Source organism: Alosa pseudoharengus, unplaced genomic scaffold, assembly GCF_046254945.1.
Source record: "Alosa pseudoharengus isolate Yale_2024_CS ecotype anadromous, Long Island Sound unplaced genomic scaffold, YU_APseudo_1.1 YU_APseudo_1.1_scf_5, whole genome shotgun sequence".
NCBI lineage: Eukaryota > Metazoa > Chordata > Actinopteri > Clupeiformes > Clupeidae > Alosa > Alosa pseudoharengus.
In genome coordinates this window covers 26,583,294-26,604,610 of record NW_027468837.1, presented here as the reverse complement: position 1 = coordinate 26,604,610, position 21,317 = coordinate 26,583,294, and the positions used below count along the sequence as shown (strand labels likewise).

The 21,317-nt window shown below is 40.9% G+C and overlaps 1 long non-coding RNA gene across 1 annotated transcript; it reads right to left on the bottom strand.

Moving 5' to 3' along the window:
• Positions 1-3,505: 3,505 nt before the first annotated feature.
• LOC143104644 (uncharacterized) lies at positions 3,506-5,611 on the bottom strand. Its single transcript, XR_012983110.1, has 5 exons — positions 5,563-5,611; positions 5,169-5,324; positions 5,019-5,048; positions 4,183-4,283; positions 3,506-3,736 (listed from the first exon to the last, which is right to left on the bottom strand). It is a non-coding gene; the product is annotated as an uncharacterized LOC143104644 (long non-coding RNA).
• Between the last annotated feature and the right edge of the window lie 15,706 nt (positions 5,612-21,317).

The window sequence follows — 21,317 nt, the reverse complement described above, 5'->3', positions numbered from 1 at the left end:
GATTTACGGAAAGCATGCAATCTGGCTGTCTACTGTGCCTCTGACTCCGATGCCTCGTTTGGATGGTAACTCGACAGGTGAGCGCAAAGATTGGATGTCGTGGATGCGTAAGTAAACTGTTTTTTGCTGAGTCCGCACAGACTACATTCTCTTTAATGGTTACTTTACCATCTGCGGTGTACAACCCAAAGTATTTCCAGACACCACATTTTAGATGAGTTGGGGACGTAATTGTCCTCTCAGGCTGGCCGTTCTGTGCGTTATCTTCCATTTTCGAAACAGGGTGGCTATTGAGGGCTCTGGCTCCAGTCATTATTGTGGCTACTGGCTATTATTGGCTTGATTTGGTCATGGGCCAACGCTAGAATACGTTTAGAGCACCCGATATGAGATGGCAAACAATAAAATAAAAAACAAACTAATTATAGACTGTAAAAATGCGCTACACATGGCACTAAAAACCGAATAGTTTATAGTTCAACTACGAATATTTCATGTCATGTTCAAATGCATATTTGCAGCAGCAGGACGGCAGGCAGACCGCTCTTAGTTAGAGCCGCTATTATCCAATGAAATTAAGTTGTGCTTCAGGGCGACTCCACTCGGACTCCACGCGCGTTCCCGAGCAACTTTTTCTTCTTGTTACGTGGCAAGCAATGTATGTGCATTATCGCCACCCTCTTACTGGAGGACGACTCTATATCCAAAAAAAATCGACGTTGGTCCATGCGTCATTTCCAGCTTTAGAACTTGGCGCATGGTCAGAGCCGACTGCCGCTGGATCCGAACCCCAGTGTTAAAGATGGCGTTGACTATGAATTGGCCGGATTTACTAGCCTAGCCTCATACATTTGTATGGAGGGCGGGACTTAGTCACTCTCTCCAGTTATATACCTCCATGCTCCGACAGCTTCAACTTATGGCTCCATAGAAATGCATCGGGAGGAGCTGATTTTTGTCTCGTTTTATGGGATTTTATAGCAGACTTGAGCAAAATTCTAGAATTGAATTGAAACTGGCTCTTAAATTCTAACCTGACCCTCGCCCAGTGTTGGGGAGTAACGGAATACATGTACCGGCGTTACGTATTCAGAATACAAATTATGAGTAACTGTATTCCGATACAGTTACAAGTTAAATAGTTGGTATTTAGAATACAGTTACATTGTTGAAATCAATGGATTGCACGACGATACTTCTGTTTCATAAGTTTATTCACTCTCTAAATAAATTAAGGCAACTCCATTTCCCAGAAGCTCCTGAAAGCAATCTATTATGAAATTGTTTCCATGTTTAAATCCAAGCCCCGCCGTCTTGCACTAGCCTCAAAACGCAGCCAGCGCGCATTATGGACGCGCCATGGGAGACCCTGAAATGACTGTTTGCACAGCAAATTAGGAGTAAAGTAAGTGGAGGTAACTCCTGTTCCTCACTGATTGTGGTTCCTGATGTCTGTTCAAAGGATATTATCCCAAGTATTAATAGCTCCGGCTACTTCAGCCAATCGGTTAAACAGTTTGCTAATCAATAAACAAAGCCTAGTTCACGTGTTGATTTAGACCTACAATAAAACCAATCTCTAAAATAGACACCTCATTCTAAGTTTTTTATTCTAACTTAAAAATAGCTTTATGGATTTTTTTTTCTAATTAGATCTACATTTACGTTTTAAAATGAATTATATGGTGCAGCCTCTGAAGAATTATTCTTGCGAGTAGCATATTTTAACGTGCGGTTTTTGATTGTCATTACGCGATCACGTCCATTTTGAGAGCCCTGATATACAGTAGCCTAGCTAGCGTACATTTACAGGTAATTTGCGTTCCACCTGTAATATGAGCCCTGGGTTGATGCCGCCGAAAAATCTCACAGGCACACCTTAATTATAATTTCTGGCTACGCCCTTAAAGTAGCCTATTTATTTTGTTTGTTTTAATTAGCCTAGTCGCCTGCTGTAGTTTTAGTGGTCACCTTGCTATTTTAAAGTTGTATCAGGTAGCTTAGTTGACTTTACATTCTCCTATGTGGGCCTAACACTTCAGCTATTTGGAACAGAAGAACACACCAGAATAGGCCTGTTTAGTAAGTAGGATTTGATGGCCGCATTCCTACACTTATAAAATGCAATTCAATGTAGAAGTAATCTAAGTATTCAGAATACGTTACTCAGATTGAGTAACGTAACGGAATACGTTACAAATTACATTTTTGGGCATGTATTCTGTATTCTGTAACGGAATACGTTTTGAAAGTAACCCTCCCAACACTGCCCTCGCCAGATGAATTTCGTTCCGCTTAGCTCCGCCTAGCTTCACTCACATCCATCTGGGACCTCTTCCATTGAGAGTGATTTCTGCAACCGACTTTATGGTTCAGCCAATCAGGACGCAGGGCGGGAGTTTCATAGATGTGACGTAGTGGAGAAGCAACCGTGAGACTGTTATCAGCGTCACAGGTTGGCTTCGATGTGAGTGGTTGAAGTAGCACGTCAATAGATGACGGACAAGTGGCTTATTCAATCATATGCAAGCATTTTTTGATTAGGCCCAGCCTTCTGAAACAACATTCCAATGAATCGGTTCCAGATGGATGAGTGGAGCTAGGCGGAGCGAAATTCATCTGGCGAGGGTCAGGTTACTTAAATTCCAATTCAATTCTTGAATTTCACTTGCATTTCAATTGAGGTAGCAAACAGGAAGCAGAATTGCAATTCGAATTGTGCACAACCCTGTTTTATAGTGATGTGAGTTGAAAAGGCACTGTGCAATGTGACATCAGAGTGACTTTTCTATGTCATTTTTGGACGTCCAATTTTGGTCCACTGAAGGGGTTGTTTTGTAACGCCAGGTGACGTCTTTTTTTGACGTCTACTGCACGTCTAATGTTCACGTCCATGGGACCTCCATATAAGGGCTATTTATAGTCCAAATGTGGTCGTTTTAGACGTCTTTTCAACATCAAATTTAGACTAATTTTAGACATTGTTTTATACTACTTCTATAACTTTCAAGAGGATGGGGGACATGTTTTCTGTACCAGTTAATCTTCCTGTAGCTTTGTTTACCTTAGCAGCTAGTTTGAACAGGGAATGGATTACACCTTTGTGTGAATCTCCAATTAACACCTAATGCTGAGACAATCAAATGGAGTTTTTGGACAATTATCTGTAACAGTATGCCACCTTCTGAAATGGGACTAGATCATTTTCCAAAAAATCAATTTGATTGTCTCAACAGCAGATAAGAGAAGCATACAAAGGTGGCCTGAATGGCATCAGAAGACATATCAAGCATAATACAGTTGAAGCAGAATTATGAATGAATAATACGATTTTAATTGAATTGAACTCTTTTAATCTAACTCTTTCAAAAATCCAGTGTAAGTGTGTGTGTATATATATGTGAGCCATCCAGTGAAGCAGAATTATGAATGAATAATAAGATTTTATTTGAATTGAACTCTTTTAATTTAACTCTTTCAAAAATCCTGTGTGAGTGAGTGTGTGTGTATATATGTGAGCCATCCAGTGACTCATGTAGTACAGTGTCGCCACAACACTGGTGAGGTAGAGGCCGATATCATTTAGGACTGTCTCCGTGCATGGAGTGAGGGGGCTGGCTTATCAGGGCGTTGTAAATCCTCCACCTCCACGTCTGTGGCGCGTGCTTAAGGTGCTCGGACACGTTCGCTTTGATGTTCTCCTCGGTGGCTGTGGGATCGAATTTCATGAGCCCTTCTGCACAAGCAGAAAAAGACAAATGATTATGCAAAGGCAATCTGCAGTTATACACCCAAGTCCCCAAACTTGTAAACAAAAATATGTTTCCTGTGCATCCACTACCAATACTGGATTAATACAAAACCATCTAAGCAACTATTAACTGTAACACTAAGGCTGTCTACAAGAAGGGACTAAGCAGACTGTACTTCTTGAGAAAGCTTAGATCCTTTAAATCGTAACTCACGCCAAAATGCAACCTAGGGTCTTTTTGTGAATGTACTCGGGTCAGACTTTTGTTTAAAAGCACAATTAGGATGGAAGTGCCACTTAAGATATTACGTATTGTCATTTTCAGGTCTAATGGCATTTTGAATGGGAGTTATAGGATGTGATCATACTATGCTACATACTATGCATTGTTTTTTTAAATAAAGACTGGCCCACATAAAACTTGGGCTTACCTTGTATTGCTCTATAAAGCTTTGTTCCCTCTAAAGGACGTTTCCCCTTTTTCCCCTTGCCCTTCAAATTAAATTTGGCCATGAGGCTGTTGGTGAAGAGCCTAAAGAAAAATACATTTCAATAAATCAATGTGAAGGATATATGTATATATATTGTATAACATTACAAATGCAATAAATCCTTTACACTAGTTGATCAGTGTCCCCTAGGGTGGTCCTCCTTTTATCCCTCTACTTATCTCCTTGTCCACAGCTGGTCTACAGTTAAGCTCATAAGTTTACACACCCATGTTAAAGTTAACTAAAAAGAGGAATGAAAAAAAAAAATCATCTTTTGTAAATTGATATTGATGCCTTAAGCAAAAAAATAGGACAAATCCAACTTTTAAGGACCCCAATTTTCTTTATGAATGAATAATGTATAGTAAATAAATAAATGTTCTTCCTTAAAATACAGGGTGCATAAGTATACAACCCCTATCTTTAATTCCCATAGAGGCAGGCAGATTTGTATAGTTATGTCATACTGTGCATCCTGATAAAGTTCCCTTGGCCTTTGGAATTAAAATAGCACACATCACATACCCTTAAACATACCTAGAGATTGACATGATTGTATTTCAGTTAGCCTAATAGCTGGTTTGATTTGCATTGAAAGATGATCTTATGGAAAGCACCCCATGTCAATTTCTAGGTATGGTGAAGGGTATGTGATGTGTGTATGTGGGGCAATTTTATTTTTTTATTCCTCTTTTTAGTCAACTTTAGCATGGGTGTGTAAACTAATGAGCACAACTGTATAAACGTCACCTATTCTGACATGGTCATATAGATACCTGTCCACCAATTCTTGAAATTTGCAGCACCTGTTGAAATAAGTCCATAATAAAGTTGACTGACACTCCACAGAGGAAACTAACAGTGTGTGAGTGCACTGTATTATTTTATTCTAGGGAATCCATTACTTCGAGACTTGTAAAACCTACTAGGGTATCAAAGGTCTGTGCATCAGAGAGGCGTTGCTCCTGTAACTCAAATTTCTCCATGGTGTCAATCTCGATATGGACAGCTGAAGAGGCAGGCTGTGTTTCCTTCAGGCGATTGCAGATATTGACCAGTAGGCTCAGGACTTTTCTGGAACACTGAAATAAATAAACACATTTATTGATTATAACCATGTTCCAATTAGAATAAAAAGGTTAGCTAGCTCACAATTGTTTTCGTAATCAGCTTCAGTGTTGGTAGAGCAGTGTTGAAGAAAGAAACCAAGCTACGGCTATAACTGAAAAGCAGTTTCTGTGGGCAGAGAGAACAGTGAAGGAAAAGAGAAGGTGGTACAAATAAAAGGGTCTTCTCCACTGCCAATAGATCAATACTTACCATACCAAGGCAATGGGAAGGCCCATCTCCCAGTCTCAGTCACTGCATCTGAACCACAAAAAAAAAATCTGTCATCACATGACATGATTTCTTGTTCAAAACCATGTGTGCACTGTGTAATGTGAACAGGCAGCCTGGGTGATAGGATCACCACCTGAATAGCAAAATAATCCTAATTGAGCGTATTATGAATGCAGCCCGCAACTCACCATGCCTGTCATAGGGGTGCTGCTGAGATCACCATGCCGTGATCTGTCATGGGGACTGGGGGCATCACTACGGGATCGGGCATCACATCGCCGCAATCTAACATCATGTCTGGACCTGGGCGGGGGACTGGGGGCATCACTACGGGATCGGTCATCACTTCGCTGTGCTCTTTCATCAAGTCTGGACCTAGCCGGGGGGCTGGGGGCATCACCACGGGATCGGTCATCATGTCTGGTCCTGGCTGGAGGACTGGGGGCGTCACTACGGGATCAGTCATCATGTCTGGACCTGGATGGGGGCGTCACTACGGGATCGGTCATCATGTATGGACCTGAATGGGGGACTGGGGGCATCACTACGGGATCGGTCATCATGTCTGGACCTGTGCCGTGACCCGTCATGTCTGGACCTGACTGTACAAGATACAAGATTGATTTATTAGTGACATATGGTTATACAAAGACATATGGCAGTGATATGAAGACTGTGTGCCTCGCACCATCACTGTGCCGGACCTGAAGGTGTGCCTCAATCACTGTGCCAGGATCTGATGCTGGATCCACCGCTGGAACTACTGCTAGACCTAGTAACATCAGGGATGTGATTGGCAAAGGTCAAAAAAAGCAGGAAAATATGTGTAGCACTGAGTGACCGCCGCCCCTTCCCCCATAGTGTACTTTAGTGTTGGCTACCGTATGCATTTACATCACCTACACTTCATTAAATTCAATTTATGGTAAGTATTGATGCATTGACATAATACATATATTTCAAACATTATAGCATATTACAATACAGCCTATAAAACAGACTAACCCCTACTGGTGGTCCAACCACTAAAAGTCAGCCACTACTGACGCTGTGGCCCGTCCTGCTTCTTTACCTGGAGCGATAGCCATTCCTCGCATGACCTCTTGCTGCATGTCGAGATCTTGAAAAACACAGAATATTCATACATTTCAGAAGGCCTGACAAAATACAAAAGTAACTGTTTAAAGTGTGGTGTGATGAATACTCACTGGGTGTCGACTGGTCTCTACTCAGAGGTGTGCATGCATCTTGAGAGTGATCTAAAAGGGAAGGTCACCTCACTCCTTACAGCACTTGAGAGACAGAAAAAAAGGGTTAAACACCTTAAAGTTTTCATTCTCCATTGCACAACAGTAAAGTGTTGCTGATAGCGTAATAGCTGATGGTAATTTTGATACCATAGATCTTGAAAAGACCCAGTCAGACCAATAGTAGGAAAAATCAGGAATAGAGTTTATTTACAATGATGCGCATCAAGGGAGAGACAGCATGACTTCACCTAAAGATCCATCAGCTGCTCTAACTAGACAAGGAAATAGTTAGAGTTTAAGGGCCCTATTTTAATGGTCTAAAACGGAAGTGTCTTTGCGCAAAACGCAATTCACTTTGTGGGCGGATCTCGGGCGCTGATGCTATTTTACCGGCGGGATTTTTGACTGTTGCGCCCGACGCAAATCTAAAATGGGGTTGTCTGAAGTAGCTACATTAATCATGGGTGTGGTTTGGGCGTAACGTGCAATAAACCAATCAGAGCGTCATCTCACATTCCCTTTAACAACAGGCACGCTTGTTCCATAGCTGATTGCTATTATGGTGGCGTATTTGCCAGGCGCAGCCAGGAGCGTTCACATCGCTATAATCACTGTTCAGTTGGGAACAGTTAGCTATTGATTTTTCATCTTGACAAAATGTAATACAGAATTGTCACAAAGACATACTTTCCGATGTTTTGGGATCATTCTCACTGAATCACGAGGTTATGAATGCATGGTGATATATTTGCAATGTACAATGTAATCTAACATTACCTCTCTATAGACAATGCATATCTTCTGTCAGTTAATTTCTTCTCTCCCGTGCTGCCGCTGGGGCATTTGGGTTAAATGGCATCGGCATGCAGTTCAACATCACGTCTCCTTAAGTCCTCTAACATTTCCTAATTTATGTCATCAACACATCAGTGATTCGTGAAAATGTGTAGGCTACGCTAGATTTATGCCTATTTTTTCACATGGACACCACACTGATTTCCCTCGAGTGGTAATATTTTTCTTTGAAATTATGTATGGTTTACAGAAATGGGAACTACATTGTATAGATGAGAGGAGCTAAGTGTGCGTTGCGCAGCACAAGCGGCCAAGCAAGGGCTTCGTTTAAATTGACCTAACTTTCAACTCTGCACAGTATCCCATTAACTGCGTGACAGTAGACTATTTACATTTTCTGTAAAGCAGAGTTTGTAAACACGTTATCATCAACTTAATTCACGCACAACATTTATTTGAGCAGGAGAGAGAATAACAATGAATGGATGCAGCAACTACAGAAATTGTACAGAAATTGTAAGCATACTTGCTGCTTTCTTGTACTATCTGTTGCTGGTTAACAGCACATGAAAAGCTGATTTAAGCTAATTCACTAACTCAAGACTTCAAGGCCATCATGGATATAAAAAGTTTTTTGAAAATAACGAAAGGATGGAGGGAACATAGGAAAGCTTGGAGTTATTTCAGATGGGCTACAACAAGGTAGGCAAAATTATGGTGCTTAAAACCTTACACAACGGTAAATTGGAACAAAACTAAAAGTAACTTTAGCCTTTATAGGGCTGTAAAGTTGTCCAGATTAATAGGTCGTAATTAGGCGTTGTTGTAAAGATATTGCATGTAGATGTTGTACTATATAGGCTACTAAATATTTAGGTCACCAATGCACGAACAAAACCGGGAAATGGACAAATATTATCAAGGCTTTGAATGTTTCCGTCTGTGCACGGGGGTGTCTGTAGATTGGTGTGCAACGCATTCATTCATGCAGGCCTGTGGTCATGCATGCGCCCTTAAAATAGCATCTGCATTTTCGCCACAGACTTTAGACCAGGGAGTTCCTGGTCTGTGGCGGAATGGTTTTCTGAAACTGCAAAATATCAACAGTGAACGTTTGCGCCGGAACACGCCCCGTCTTTTCGCTGAACCGCCCCCGTGGGCGCAATCGAATTCCCTAATTTACAGGCATGTACCTGTGGAGGGAAAATTCCAATATGCGCTGACTGCAAAATAGGAAAGACAAACGCGCGAGTATACAAAGTCAATTGCGCCGGGACGGAAGATAGAGCCCTAAGTATCCTTCCAGGCTGACAGGAGATGGCGTTGGTCATCCCATCTCACGTGGACTACACTGAATCAGACCCTGATTAGTGGCAGCCTGGCAATCCGGAGCAGATAGCTACTGACGCAGCCATGCAGAACAGTGAAACACTGCAAAGTCATAATATTCCTGCTTATCTCTAAACACAGTCACACACAGATATACACAGGGACAGTACAGATATCATACTGTCATTACATAGAATCATACTTTTACTTTTAGTATCAAAGTGACCTACTAATGAGAAATGCAGAACATTAACCCACATATTGGAATATTGGACATAATGCAGAACATTAAACCACATATTGGAATATTGGACAAAATGTTCTATTCCACTTTCTCTCATAGCCTACAGCTTACAAGCACATTATGGGCTTTGAGTTTATATGACCCTGACCGTGGTTACTGCCCATTGCATATGGCCAGAGGCTTTCATGGACTTAAGTCAAATATACATCTTTTTCGCCACTGACATGTAATATATGTAAGGTCCAACATGTAAGCTAATCACGAATGTTGGCCAACATGGAAAGGATCTCTATGGATATATAACAAAAAGGAGCAGAAACCAGTGTGTGGTGTGAAGTTAATGGCTGGCACATAAGAGCATGAATAAATCAATGACACGCCGTTGCGTTGTCCACGTGAGACACTTCCCTTAACTTGCAATTTCCACATTACTATATTAGTCAGAGTCTGGACTAGCGTAGCCTACGCTTAGCTTTGCCTAATAATGAATCAGGCTGAAAGCACGCAGGCACGCAGCTTGGCGGTGTTTAAAACATGACAGCCAAAGTGTAAGTAGCCTGTTTAACATCCAAAGACAGTCATTAGACTTCTCAAGAGTGAATAACAGTTAATAACATCACAGCGAGCCGTTTGAGATGGGAGACCAGAAATAAATCAATAGTAAAATGACTCATCTACTAAACTGATTGCCGTTGACTAATTTTCATGGTCGATTATGTCGACTAATTGCAGCAGTGTTTGTATGGGCAGTAGTAAGTTAGAGCTTAAAGGATAATTCCGGTGTGATTTTGACCTAAAGTGTCTTGAAACATGCGAGACATGCTTTCAGTAGCAGCAACTGGAATCCATGCATTTCCACGGAATTATTTTTGGAATCTGACCCCTTATCATACCTGTTCGTTCGAACTCGTCGCTCGACTTATCGTGACTAAATTCAAGATGGCGTCGAACGGTAAAATTCCTTAAGGTACTGTCTGTATAAATCGTTTTGTAAATAATCTACCAGTGCTTTTTCAAAGTTCTCCATGTCTCATTTTAAATGTCAAGGCCCTGGGAAGTCTACCAATTAAGTATGGAGCTACTTTGAGCCTCGTAAATGGTGTAAAACAGTGATTTATTGGCATGGCTAGGCCGATGCCTGAGGCACCACAACAAAACACTGTTGGTAGGATTGGCTAACTAGCGGCAAATTTCTGAGTGCAGGGGACAAGCCGAGGTGAGCTATGACACATACGTTCACACTCAGCATCATGTTTCAACACACTTTAGGTCAATATCACACCGGAATTCTCCTTTAACATCAGAAGGCAAACTCAATGTTACACAGCCCACAGAACAGAAGCCAATTTACAGCATTCAATGACCTTTATTTTATTTAAGTAGCTGCTAACACTCCGTTGCCTTCTTGTTCATCTCGTCGTTGTCGGGGAAAAAACTCACATATGCTCAAATCACGGTCCATTTGTTTTCTTTTCTCTCCTGACGCCTAACCCTAAATGTGTTTCCCATTAGTAATCGCCGTGTCTTCCTTTAGCGTAACTTACTGCTAAAATGGCTGCCACCCAAATGTGACGAAACACCAACACGAACTTAACGTTGCCCGAACACCAACACGAACTTAACGAACACGAACGCCGGGCACCAGTTAGCAACAAACTAGTCAGTCAGAACTGCCACGCTGCTAACGGTACCATTATAGGTGGAGTTTAGTGTCCCAAATTCCCTATGGAAGATTCTACATGTCGTTTAGTGTCCCAAATTCCCCATATAATGTCCATAATTATGAATCTGCTAAACCACCTGTTAACATAGTTATTAATGTGCGCGTCACAAGTTTGCCGCTTAAAAAGTCAAGCTGCTAGCAAAGATCCATTAGAACAGTCAACCGTCTCTGCTGCTAGCTACCTAGCAGCTACCCTGTTAGCAACCTAAGATAATCATAGAAATGCGAACCAATTTGCAGGCTACAAACAGTTTACAATTACATTACACAACATGTTCTCTCGTGGCCAGCTAAAATAACATCGAAACTGAACATGAACCAAGACTTCTGTGCAGCAAGCTAACGCAAAACAAAAATGTGTCGTTAAGGCATGCTTGGCCATTCACTGCTGTAACGTTAACCACAGCAGCCTTGGGGAGTTTAAGACAATAAGGCTAAACTACCTAACATAAGTACACATGGACATAGAATTCACTAGGCTTATCGAACTTACCTTCAATTTAGAGGAAAGCGATGGGTTATTCACCAGCAATGCAGGCTGACAAGCTGTGCCGTTATTTCCGTTATTCCTTGCTGTGCCTCGAACACGCTGAATCCATAGAATCGCGCCAAATTTCTGGCGTGTTACCTCGACCAATCAGAGTGGCGTTTACATGATGTGTTGCTTAAGCCAATCAGAGTGACATTGACTGTTTTTTAAATCTTTGGTTGAAATCCAAAGCGCTAGTCCTCGGCTGTGACTTTTCTGCAGATCAGTGGCCATCGCACCCCCCCAGCTGCTTAAGTATCCCGAGGTCTTTATGTGGTCGGATAGAGAGTCCAGAATGAATTTCATCAAGCCAGTACCTTTCCGGAAATGTTGCCATCTTTGCTGCCATCTTTAGGGGAAAGTCCGTCGATTGCCAAGTGTGCTCTGGAAATTCACAATTTCGTCGCCGTTTAAAAAAAAAAAAAAAAAACATGGACTGGACTATGTTTTTTTTTTTAAACGGCGACGAAATTGTGAATTTCCAGAGCACACTTGGCAATCGACTCCTACGGACTTTCCCCTAACGATGGCAACATTTCCGGAAAGGTACTGGCTTGATGAAATTCATTCTGGACTCTCTATCCGACCACATAAAGACCTCGGGATACTTTGGTTTGGCTTTAGAGACCCTCTACTCACTACCACGTAAGTGTAATGTTGTTTGGAACTGTAGAAGAGGTATAAAAATAGCGTTTTGTAGCGGCGAAATAATATGCCCTTCTCACTTCCACGCTAACGAGTTTTGACTAAAAACGGTAACATCGATCTTTCTCAAAACACATCCGAATGACATGATTTGGATGTCAACTCAACGTATGTACTCCCAATCATCCGTAAATTGATCTAAAGTGCATTTTACTCCGGATAATTCCTTTAATTTAATAAACGTAAACATTTATTTATTTATTTAGTATTATTCCGTAGGTCATTTTCCTGTTTTTTTAACTGGTTTATAAAAACAGGAAAATTACCTACTGAATAAATAAATAGGCATGCACATAATAAATCATGTATATAAATAATATAGGCTATTCATATGTATTAATCATGTTGATGCAACAATGTTGGTATTTGTAAATAATACGCCTATGTAAACTTCCTGCACCTGTCATAAACGTCCAAATGATGTCCAAAAAAATTACCCAGTTCAAAGGTCAAATTTTGAACGTAAATATGACGTCCAAGTTGGGTCATGGTCGGACGTCCAAATAGTGGACCCAGTATGGACGTCGAATAAATGTCCAGAATTGACGGACCCAATATAGACATGATCTGCACGTCTATCCGACGTCCAATGTTTAGTAGGCGGCCAAACGACATATATGGGATTAAGGCAACACCGATACACAGAATAATGGCTTTCAATCTTGATTATGCTTCCTGTAATTATGTCAAATTAGATTAAATTCTATCCTCCCAGCTCTCCCCCATTTTAAGCAAAGGGTTTACTCCTTAGCAAACCATAACAAAACAGTGCTCCATCACCACATCTGTAGACTAAGCCACACAGCTAACTCAATGCAAGTAAGATAAACAAGGATGTTTATTGTTCTCAGCATTGCCAGCATTTTGTATAATATGATTATATGTTCTTTTAGCTTATGTCATGTTTGCTAGCTTGTGGGCTTAGTTTGAGTAGTTCTACCAAAATCATAGAAATTAATAAAATTGCAAGACATTTACCTCTTCTATAATCCAAGAATTATTTCATTCGAGTTGTTTTTTTAACATTTATTTTAACTAATGACATATAGAAGACATTCCCAATTGCATCCACATATCGTAATGCACTATGCAAAAAGTGATTTACACTTGTAGCTGAACACAGCGAGCAAGCCTTCCAATCCACTCAGAAATGTAATTAGGCTACTCTCACGTCCTTAAAGGGGCAGGCAGTCAATTAGACGTACACCACCAATGTAATGACATTAAACAGAAGTGTAGTCAAATAGTTTAAATCAATATGAATTAGATACTTACTTGGCTATTAGTAATTATGCAGGCCACAGACTATGAAATATTAAAAAGATATGAACTTAATATGAATTACAAAATATATGAATGTATTGAAACATACAGTATGATATGATGCCATCTCTTTAGGTGGACAGTTTCTACGATTATACTGCTTTGTGAATTACCTCAGTCAAAGCATTTTCACAAATAATGATTTTCTGTAATCCACTGTTTACCTTTGATTATCCTTTTTTAATAAGCATCAAGATGATCAGTGTGATTTTGGTCTTACTAACCTTAATTGCCCTAAATAAATAAAAAATCGCAACTATTTTTGCAATTTTCACTTCCTCCCGCAATTTCTCCACAAGAAACAGCTAAAAACACCGCAACTTCCATCCAGGCATTTTAGGTCGCAACAGTCTCAAAAAACCTCGCGAAATCCTGGAGGTACTGATTTTACCTGATTCTACCTATCCCTAACTGCCACTGTGGGAAAAAAACAAAACAATTCCCTACCGACCCATGGCCTCAACTGACAACAAACAGGAACCAAACCTTTTTTTTTTTATGCCTAACTGTGAGACTGTTAAAATGGCTAACCTTCCTCCATCACAAACGTCTTAAAGTGACAGGGACTCAGTTAGACCTAGACACCATCAATACAATGTTGACATCAAAGATACGTGTAATAGTTTAGCTCACAGGCGGGATGGCCTAAGCTTTAATTTTCAATTAATTGATAATATTGTCGGTGTTGTGCCAATACATTTTTTTGTTTCACCCCCCCTCCCCTCGCCTCCAAAATCGGGTACCACCACAAATAGAATCCAATTCTGTGGGAAACAGTGTTCTCACAAAATAATAACACAAAGAATGCAGTCTATTCATAGTTTTTATTCCTGTTGTGCATTAAAACGTTCAGAAATTAGTTATTAATGAAACATGCAAGAATACTTTTTGGGTCCTCCCCATGCAGCATCTTGTAAGAAAAAAATAGAAAAGGTTTTCTCTTCTATTGGATTGATGCAAAAGTCAGGTTTTATTCTAATGTAAAATGGTAGAAAGGTTCACAAAAGTTCACCCAGGTTCAAACTATGCCTGCCCTCGGCATATTCTCTGGAGTTCTCTCCTTCTTCGGGGGGGAGCTACTTTGTCCTGTCTGCGTGAACCACTAAAAGATACCAACTCAAGTCATTATATGCTGGTCTCAATGCAAATTAATCTGGCTTCTATCCAGATAGCCTTTTGTCCTACATATATGATAATTGAGTTAACCTCACATCTTTGGCTGGGATGGTTTTAATGGCTTACCCCCAAAACCCATTCTATGATCGTTGGTTTTTCACACCTCACCTGGCACCAAACAGTCTGGCCTGCCATCAGAACATCACCTTGGTTAGAGAAATTATACCACTCATACAATTCGGCAGGATTAATTTCTAACTTGAACGTCTACTACACTGAATCGTAATTTGGAACGAATCATGAGCGTGCAGAAGAGACAGAGGACAAACTCTCACTGCTGTCAGTGTCAGCATCACTGCTAAGAACAGTAGGCCTACGTCCTTTAACGTTACGGTTAAACGCCTGAAAAATATTAGCTGCTGCTGTTATTTTCTTTTCATGGCTGAATGATTTAGGCTATTATGAACGAATGGAACGTTGTGTTTTTAAGCGCCAGAATTGACCCATCCAAAGCCACGCCCGAAAAACGCCACAGGTCAATCGTCATCATGTCATGATAATGCTACTTTTTCATATTTTATAGTCTATGGTTTCCATGCACACCATATTCCGGTTTTATTTGGAATAATGGCAATATTCCGATTGCACATGAGTCAATAAATATAGGCTAGTTGTCACACAATTTTTTTTTTTTTGTAGGCTAATATTGAATGATTTCACAAATAAAGCCGTGAAAAAATTGTAAGCACAGTGCATACAGGATTGCGCCTGCCGGCGCCACTGGATGAGGGGATGCTAGAGGAGGTTCCCAGTGACTCACCATTTATAAGCTCATGGTTGGTAATAGGACTCTTGATTTGTAAAAGGTACTACATACTTGCCGCTCCCGACCGGTAGCGCGACAATAGGCGTGTTCGACTTGAGGCAGATCTGACTTGATGTGATGCATGCTGGGTTGAACACAATGCATACTGGGATGGACGCAATGCTTACTGGTTAGAAATTCTGTCCGACTTCTGTCAGCCGGGGAGGGACTTACCACCGTGACACCATGTCACATGACCTTAAAATATCGCGGGAGTCTTAGCCTGCAGACAGATCTTGCAGTTGCCTTCCACGAGCTGAAACACGCCCTCATGACGTCAGTTCAAAGACGTGATAGGGCCATTTGGGAGGAATGTCCTCGTGACGATTTTGACGGGAGTCTCATGCTGCTTCCTTATGTTGGAATATGCGAAAATAAACAGAAATCGAAGGGATACCTTCTTATACGTGATTTCTTCAACAATGGTAGGCTAGCCTACTGAAAACGTAATAGATAGACACAGGCCCGTCGCAAGAGGGGGGCGAGGCCCTGTGCGAACTTGACGGGTGTGAGGCCCTTTTAACTATACGTGCATGGAATCATGCGATAGCCTACTTTACACGTAACTTAGGCTACTGTCGGTGTATATTTAGTAGTAGGATAATACATTGACATGTCTTTAAGAGGGGGAATGATATATAACATTATAGCAGGCACATAAATCGTTGGCCATAATAAGCCGTTTATTATCCGTCACATCAACAACACAGACATACATGTTAACACAGACATAGCTAAAGGTGAACATTTTGACTTGAAGAAAATGGTCATGAAGTAGGCTATTAGGCTACTGAACGCAATTTGTCGATATCGAGCGCACGACATTCAAACTAAACTATTGAAGATATGTGCATTACATAAACTGACAAATTAATAACACGCATAACATAGATTGACTCACCATAGCCTACTTAGAAAAAATCGACCTTTCTGGCTTTCGTTGCCGCAAACTCCGCAATTAAATCATTGTAATTCAGCTTGCAGGCAACGTCATTTTCAATTGACAGAAGGGCGAGCCCACATAGTCTGTCCTGTGACATTGAGGTGCGCAAATTATTTTTTTATAAGTTTCAGCTTTGAAAAGCTTCGTTCCCCCCGATGCCACAGTTACTGGAATTGTCAGTAAGAGCCTGAGCGCAATTTCACAGTTTCACGAATGTGCTTTCGATCCCCTTAAGGAAACGAAGAGTGTGGAGCGCAGTATCTGTCCCCTTAGGAATTATGTCTCTAAGTACCTTCAACTCCTGGAAAAGGTCCAGTGTATTTATGTCATGCGATTCAGACGCGCTCATAGCATTACCCAGTCTTACGCCCAGTCTCTGTCTGCGCAGATCTCCCTCTTCCATGCCACATAGTTTTGGTATATCAAAAAGAAATCCAAACATTTCCCCAAACCCCTGCATTTCCGTAAAACGTGATCTTAGAGCAGTGAGAGCCTGATCCACGACAACAAAAAAATAGTCTGTTTTTCCCCTTCGTTCTGGCTCGCCTTCCCGGCCGCTACAAGCCTGGCTGACCGCTAAAACAAGCCCGCTACAAGCCTGGCCGGCCGGCGGCCGCTACAAGCCTAGCCTACGTAACGACGTCATGAAATAAAATTAAAAGATATTCTTTTTTATTTACTTTGTTTTTAAATCTTAAACAATGTCTATGCAGATTTAAATAAAATACAGTTCTTTATTTTAGAGAAATATTGTATAAAGAGCAGCAATAAAGATTTAGAGATTAGAGATGCCCAGAGATGTCTGTTCTTAGATTAGAACAGACAGACTGCGACCGCCCAATTCGCCCCCTCCCCCCTTCCGACGGGCCTGGATAGACACACATATAGGGGAAACACTTGATATTGAATTTATTTGCTACAATGCAGGCCTGTTAACTGTATGACAACAGTGGTTTATTTAAACTACGTCATAAGAATTTATTTCGTCAGTCATCATGCTCATTTTAATGAGTAAGAATGAAAGTTCTGCTGTATTTATTGCAAACAAAATTCCGCGATATCTCCCGCGAGTCACGTCAGGCAGACTGTAGCCTGTCTGTCCGGGATGAGAAAGCCAGACCAAGTCAGACTCAGTCCAAGTCGAACACGCCTACTGTGACGTCAAAATTGCGTCATTTCCTCTGTCGCACAAGAAATTTCAGCCTCACGCAGGCAGGTCGTGCACAGGAGATTTTTTTTTTCAGATGCGTGCAACAAGCGGGATGAGCCAAGATCAGGGAGCATGCGTGCCTCTATACAGACATCAACCACATTCAGGCATTTTTGCCAAGCCCACATCTTAAATAAACATGATGTTTGAATAGTCAGTTTGAGAAGAGAGGGAAATTAACCTGGCTAGGTTAAGAGTTTGTGATTTTTAAATAGTTTGCTGGATAAGTTAATAAAGCTACCAGAGAGAGATGTAACACATGGAATTAAGAGGAAAGAATAGAAACCATTTATTTTCAACCAAAGGATATCTACTAAGACCTGAACAAAATCTCTTTCCACTTTAAGAAATTATAATAATAATAATCTGTATTTATATAATTGCAAATTGTGCAAATTACACAAACTTAGCCAGCTGCTAGCTAGCCAGCTAACTAAAATGTTTAAATTATTAAAATTTCCCTCGGAATGACTAAAGTATCTATCTACATATCCATCCATCTATCTATCTATCTATCTACCTGCACACACCTTGGAAACTAGATGATAATGATGATGGTAGTTAAGATTGCCAACCATCCCGAATTTTGCGGGACATCCCGTATTGGGATGGCCTTGTTAACTTGTCAATAGTAGGCTACTGTAAACGCACCTGGAACCAAGTGTCCAGTGCCGCCGCTACCATGTGCATCTCGCACTGTGCGCACGGCACCAAGGGACAGAAGAGGCATCACAATTTACCCAGAGAAGCTTTACTGCAAACTGCTTTTCACTCTTCTTAGAGAACGATTACAATGTCAAAATGCAGCAACATTAGGACGATACTTGTTGGGTCCTCAGTCTCCATTATGCAGCAGATATAACTTGAACGTTATGCTACTCGTTTTGGGAATGAGAGGGAGAGAGGGTGGAAGTTTCCAGCTGGCATGTCATTGTTTGTAATTGATTACACTTTTTTAATATAAGAAACTTTAAAAATGAAATCATGAGAACAACAAAAACAATGCGAGGAGATCGCGGAATTATCCGGTTCGCACTATGCTAATGACCATTTATAAAATGTGAGGGCACTTTGATAGCTGCACGCACTGTGATTTGGACTGTGATAGAATAGGCTATGAAGGTCTTTGCCTTTGTGTAATGGAATTGTTGAGTCTTGAAGTCTTCAATAATCTGTTTCCCTTAAACTAAGCATTTATGAAGCACAAGATAGGCTATGCCAATTGAAACATTTTCCACTCAGATAGCTAGGTGGCTACCAGTTTCATAATTCACTTTTAATTGCAAACAGAAAATATGTAGCTAGCATCATTACATGCTTCTATTTCCACAGGAATGAAGGTTGTTTATACCAACTTAATATACTTATCATTGTGCTATAGGCCTAAATGTGGCACAAACAATGTTAGAGTTTGTGGAATAGCCATAGGCTATATTTGAATGGAGCTGGCAAAATATTATGAATATCGTGTGTAGATGATGCTCATAAAGTGACAGTGCACCATTTGTAAATCTGTTAAACAGCATTTATTATTTATTTTTATTTTTTTGGTGGGGGGGTTTCCCACATTTGAAGTGAAGTGTCCCTCATTTGGGGTTGAGGAAGTTGGCAACCCTAATGGTAGTTGTGAATAGCAGCAACCAAAGTACCATCACAGTACACAGTACTGCCATTGATGCCAATGCTTCTGACAGCTTCTTCTACTGTAACATAGTTAGCGTTAGCCTTTTCACAATCAGCGACACCTCTGTTCAGGAGAATATGTGAAAAGGTCCACCCGTCCATTGCCGAATAATGTGCAAAACCGTCCACCCTGTTGGAAATCAGGCCCTTAGGGCATAGCCATAGAGGGAGGATCTACAATTAGGTGTTAATTAATATTACTACGCTTGGTCGAAGTACTCCCAAGTGCTATTGCGCCACACATTGTAGTTCCCCTGTTTATTCGCTTGGAAAATCGCCACGTTTCATGTTGTGTGACCTTACACATTTTTATCAACTACTCGTGCAACTGTATTTAAGTAGGGAAAACGTGGATGTCTTTGATTACTGCTATCTTCCTCCCTCTATGGCTACGTCTGAGCCCGCTAGCATGACAACATGCTAACACATTCGCGCCGCGCACCAGAGCGTGCACGTACCGACACGGGAGAGGTATGACTCAACTCGTGAAAGTTAAGGTAAGAACATATATTACTACTGACATTGGGTGTCGTGTTCCTTTAAGATATGGGAGGGCTAGCTTAATTGTTTTAAAGGGACACCAGGCAACGTTTTCGTGTTAATTAATCATCTTCGTAAGTCGTTATATGATTAAATGACTCATTACGGGGCGAATGAAGGCTCTCTTGTCCGCCCCTACTGCCTGTAGGAAGAATATCCCACTTGCAAGTTCGGTGTGTCCTACCCGCCGACCGAAGCAGGATCAGTTTACAGCACAGAGGCAGGCTAACGAAACGCTAGAGATTGTTTCAATTGTGTGTATAATGGCAGAGCCGGCGAAGAAGCAGCGAAAACCCTTGACGGAAGACACAAAGAAAAGGAAAAGAGCTTCAGACCAAGCGAGGGGTAGTTTCGTAGAGAAAAATCATCAGGCTTGCCTGGTGTCCCTTTAAAGGTACATTGAGGCTATCCTACATTTTTTGGACAAATATCCTGACTTAACTTGCATCATTACCCTGATCATTACCTCCAATTTGCCATACCATACCATACTGCCTTGCACAACAGACAGACTGAGGAAGTAATTTGTCCCCAGGGCCATTGAACTGTTTAATGCTTCACTTAAGAGGAGAGATAGACTTCTCCGCATAGTCTGTCTGCCTCTCCACCCTCTCCATGTTTGGGTACTGTCTGTCCACTAGCCACTTTTTACCAATGTCTTACTGCCTCACAGCCGGATTGTGGCCACACTTATACCTTTTCTTAATATATATATATAGTTTTTTTCTATAGTATTTTTTATATTACCTTGTCTACTCTCTGATATGTCCATTTTTATTTTATGCTGGTCTCTAGAGTTTATTCTTGCACTGTTGGACTTACTCATTTGCACCATCACACTCACACACACAGAGCACCTTACCTTACTATGCAGAGAATCACAGGCTCAGTCCATGCCTCAGTCATTGCAAGCGCCTCTTGATTAATCACCCACTATATGTGGATACTGTTTTTAGAATTGATTTAGATTAAGTGTTATTTAATAAAAAAATTATTTTATTTAGTATTTTCTTTATCTTCTACTGTCCTTATTGCTTAGTGTGTTTTTTATATTATATACTTTTAATTACTTTTTCTGCTGTTAGTGAATGTGTGTGTGTCTGTATGCTACTGAGACCTTGAATTTACCCTCGGGGATCAATAAAGTATCTATCTACCTATCTATCTATCTATCATACCAGGTAAGTTACCCCATTTGAAAATGATTTAAAACAAAAGCTACAGCTCTTTCAGTGGTGGCAAATACGCTTACAATATAGTATTTGTTCTGATGTTGTAAACTCGTAATCCGTACACAAGTAAGAGAGTAAGCGCTAAGTAAGCGCATATGCTCCTTGATTAGTATCATAACTTACAAGTCTATGTCCCAACCAAAATGGAGTAGTCTACACGGTGTCGAATTTCCACATTCACCAACATGGCAGTCGTACATGGCTCGCTTTACTCAAGTCACGTGGCAGCGCCCTCCCCGGGGAGCAC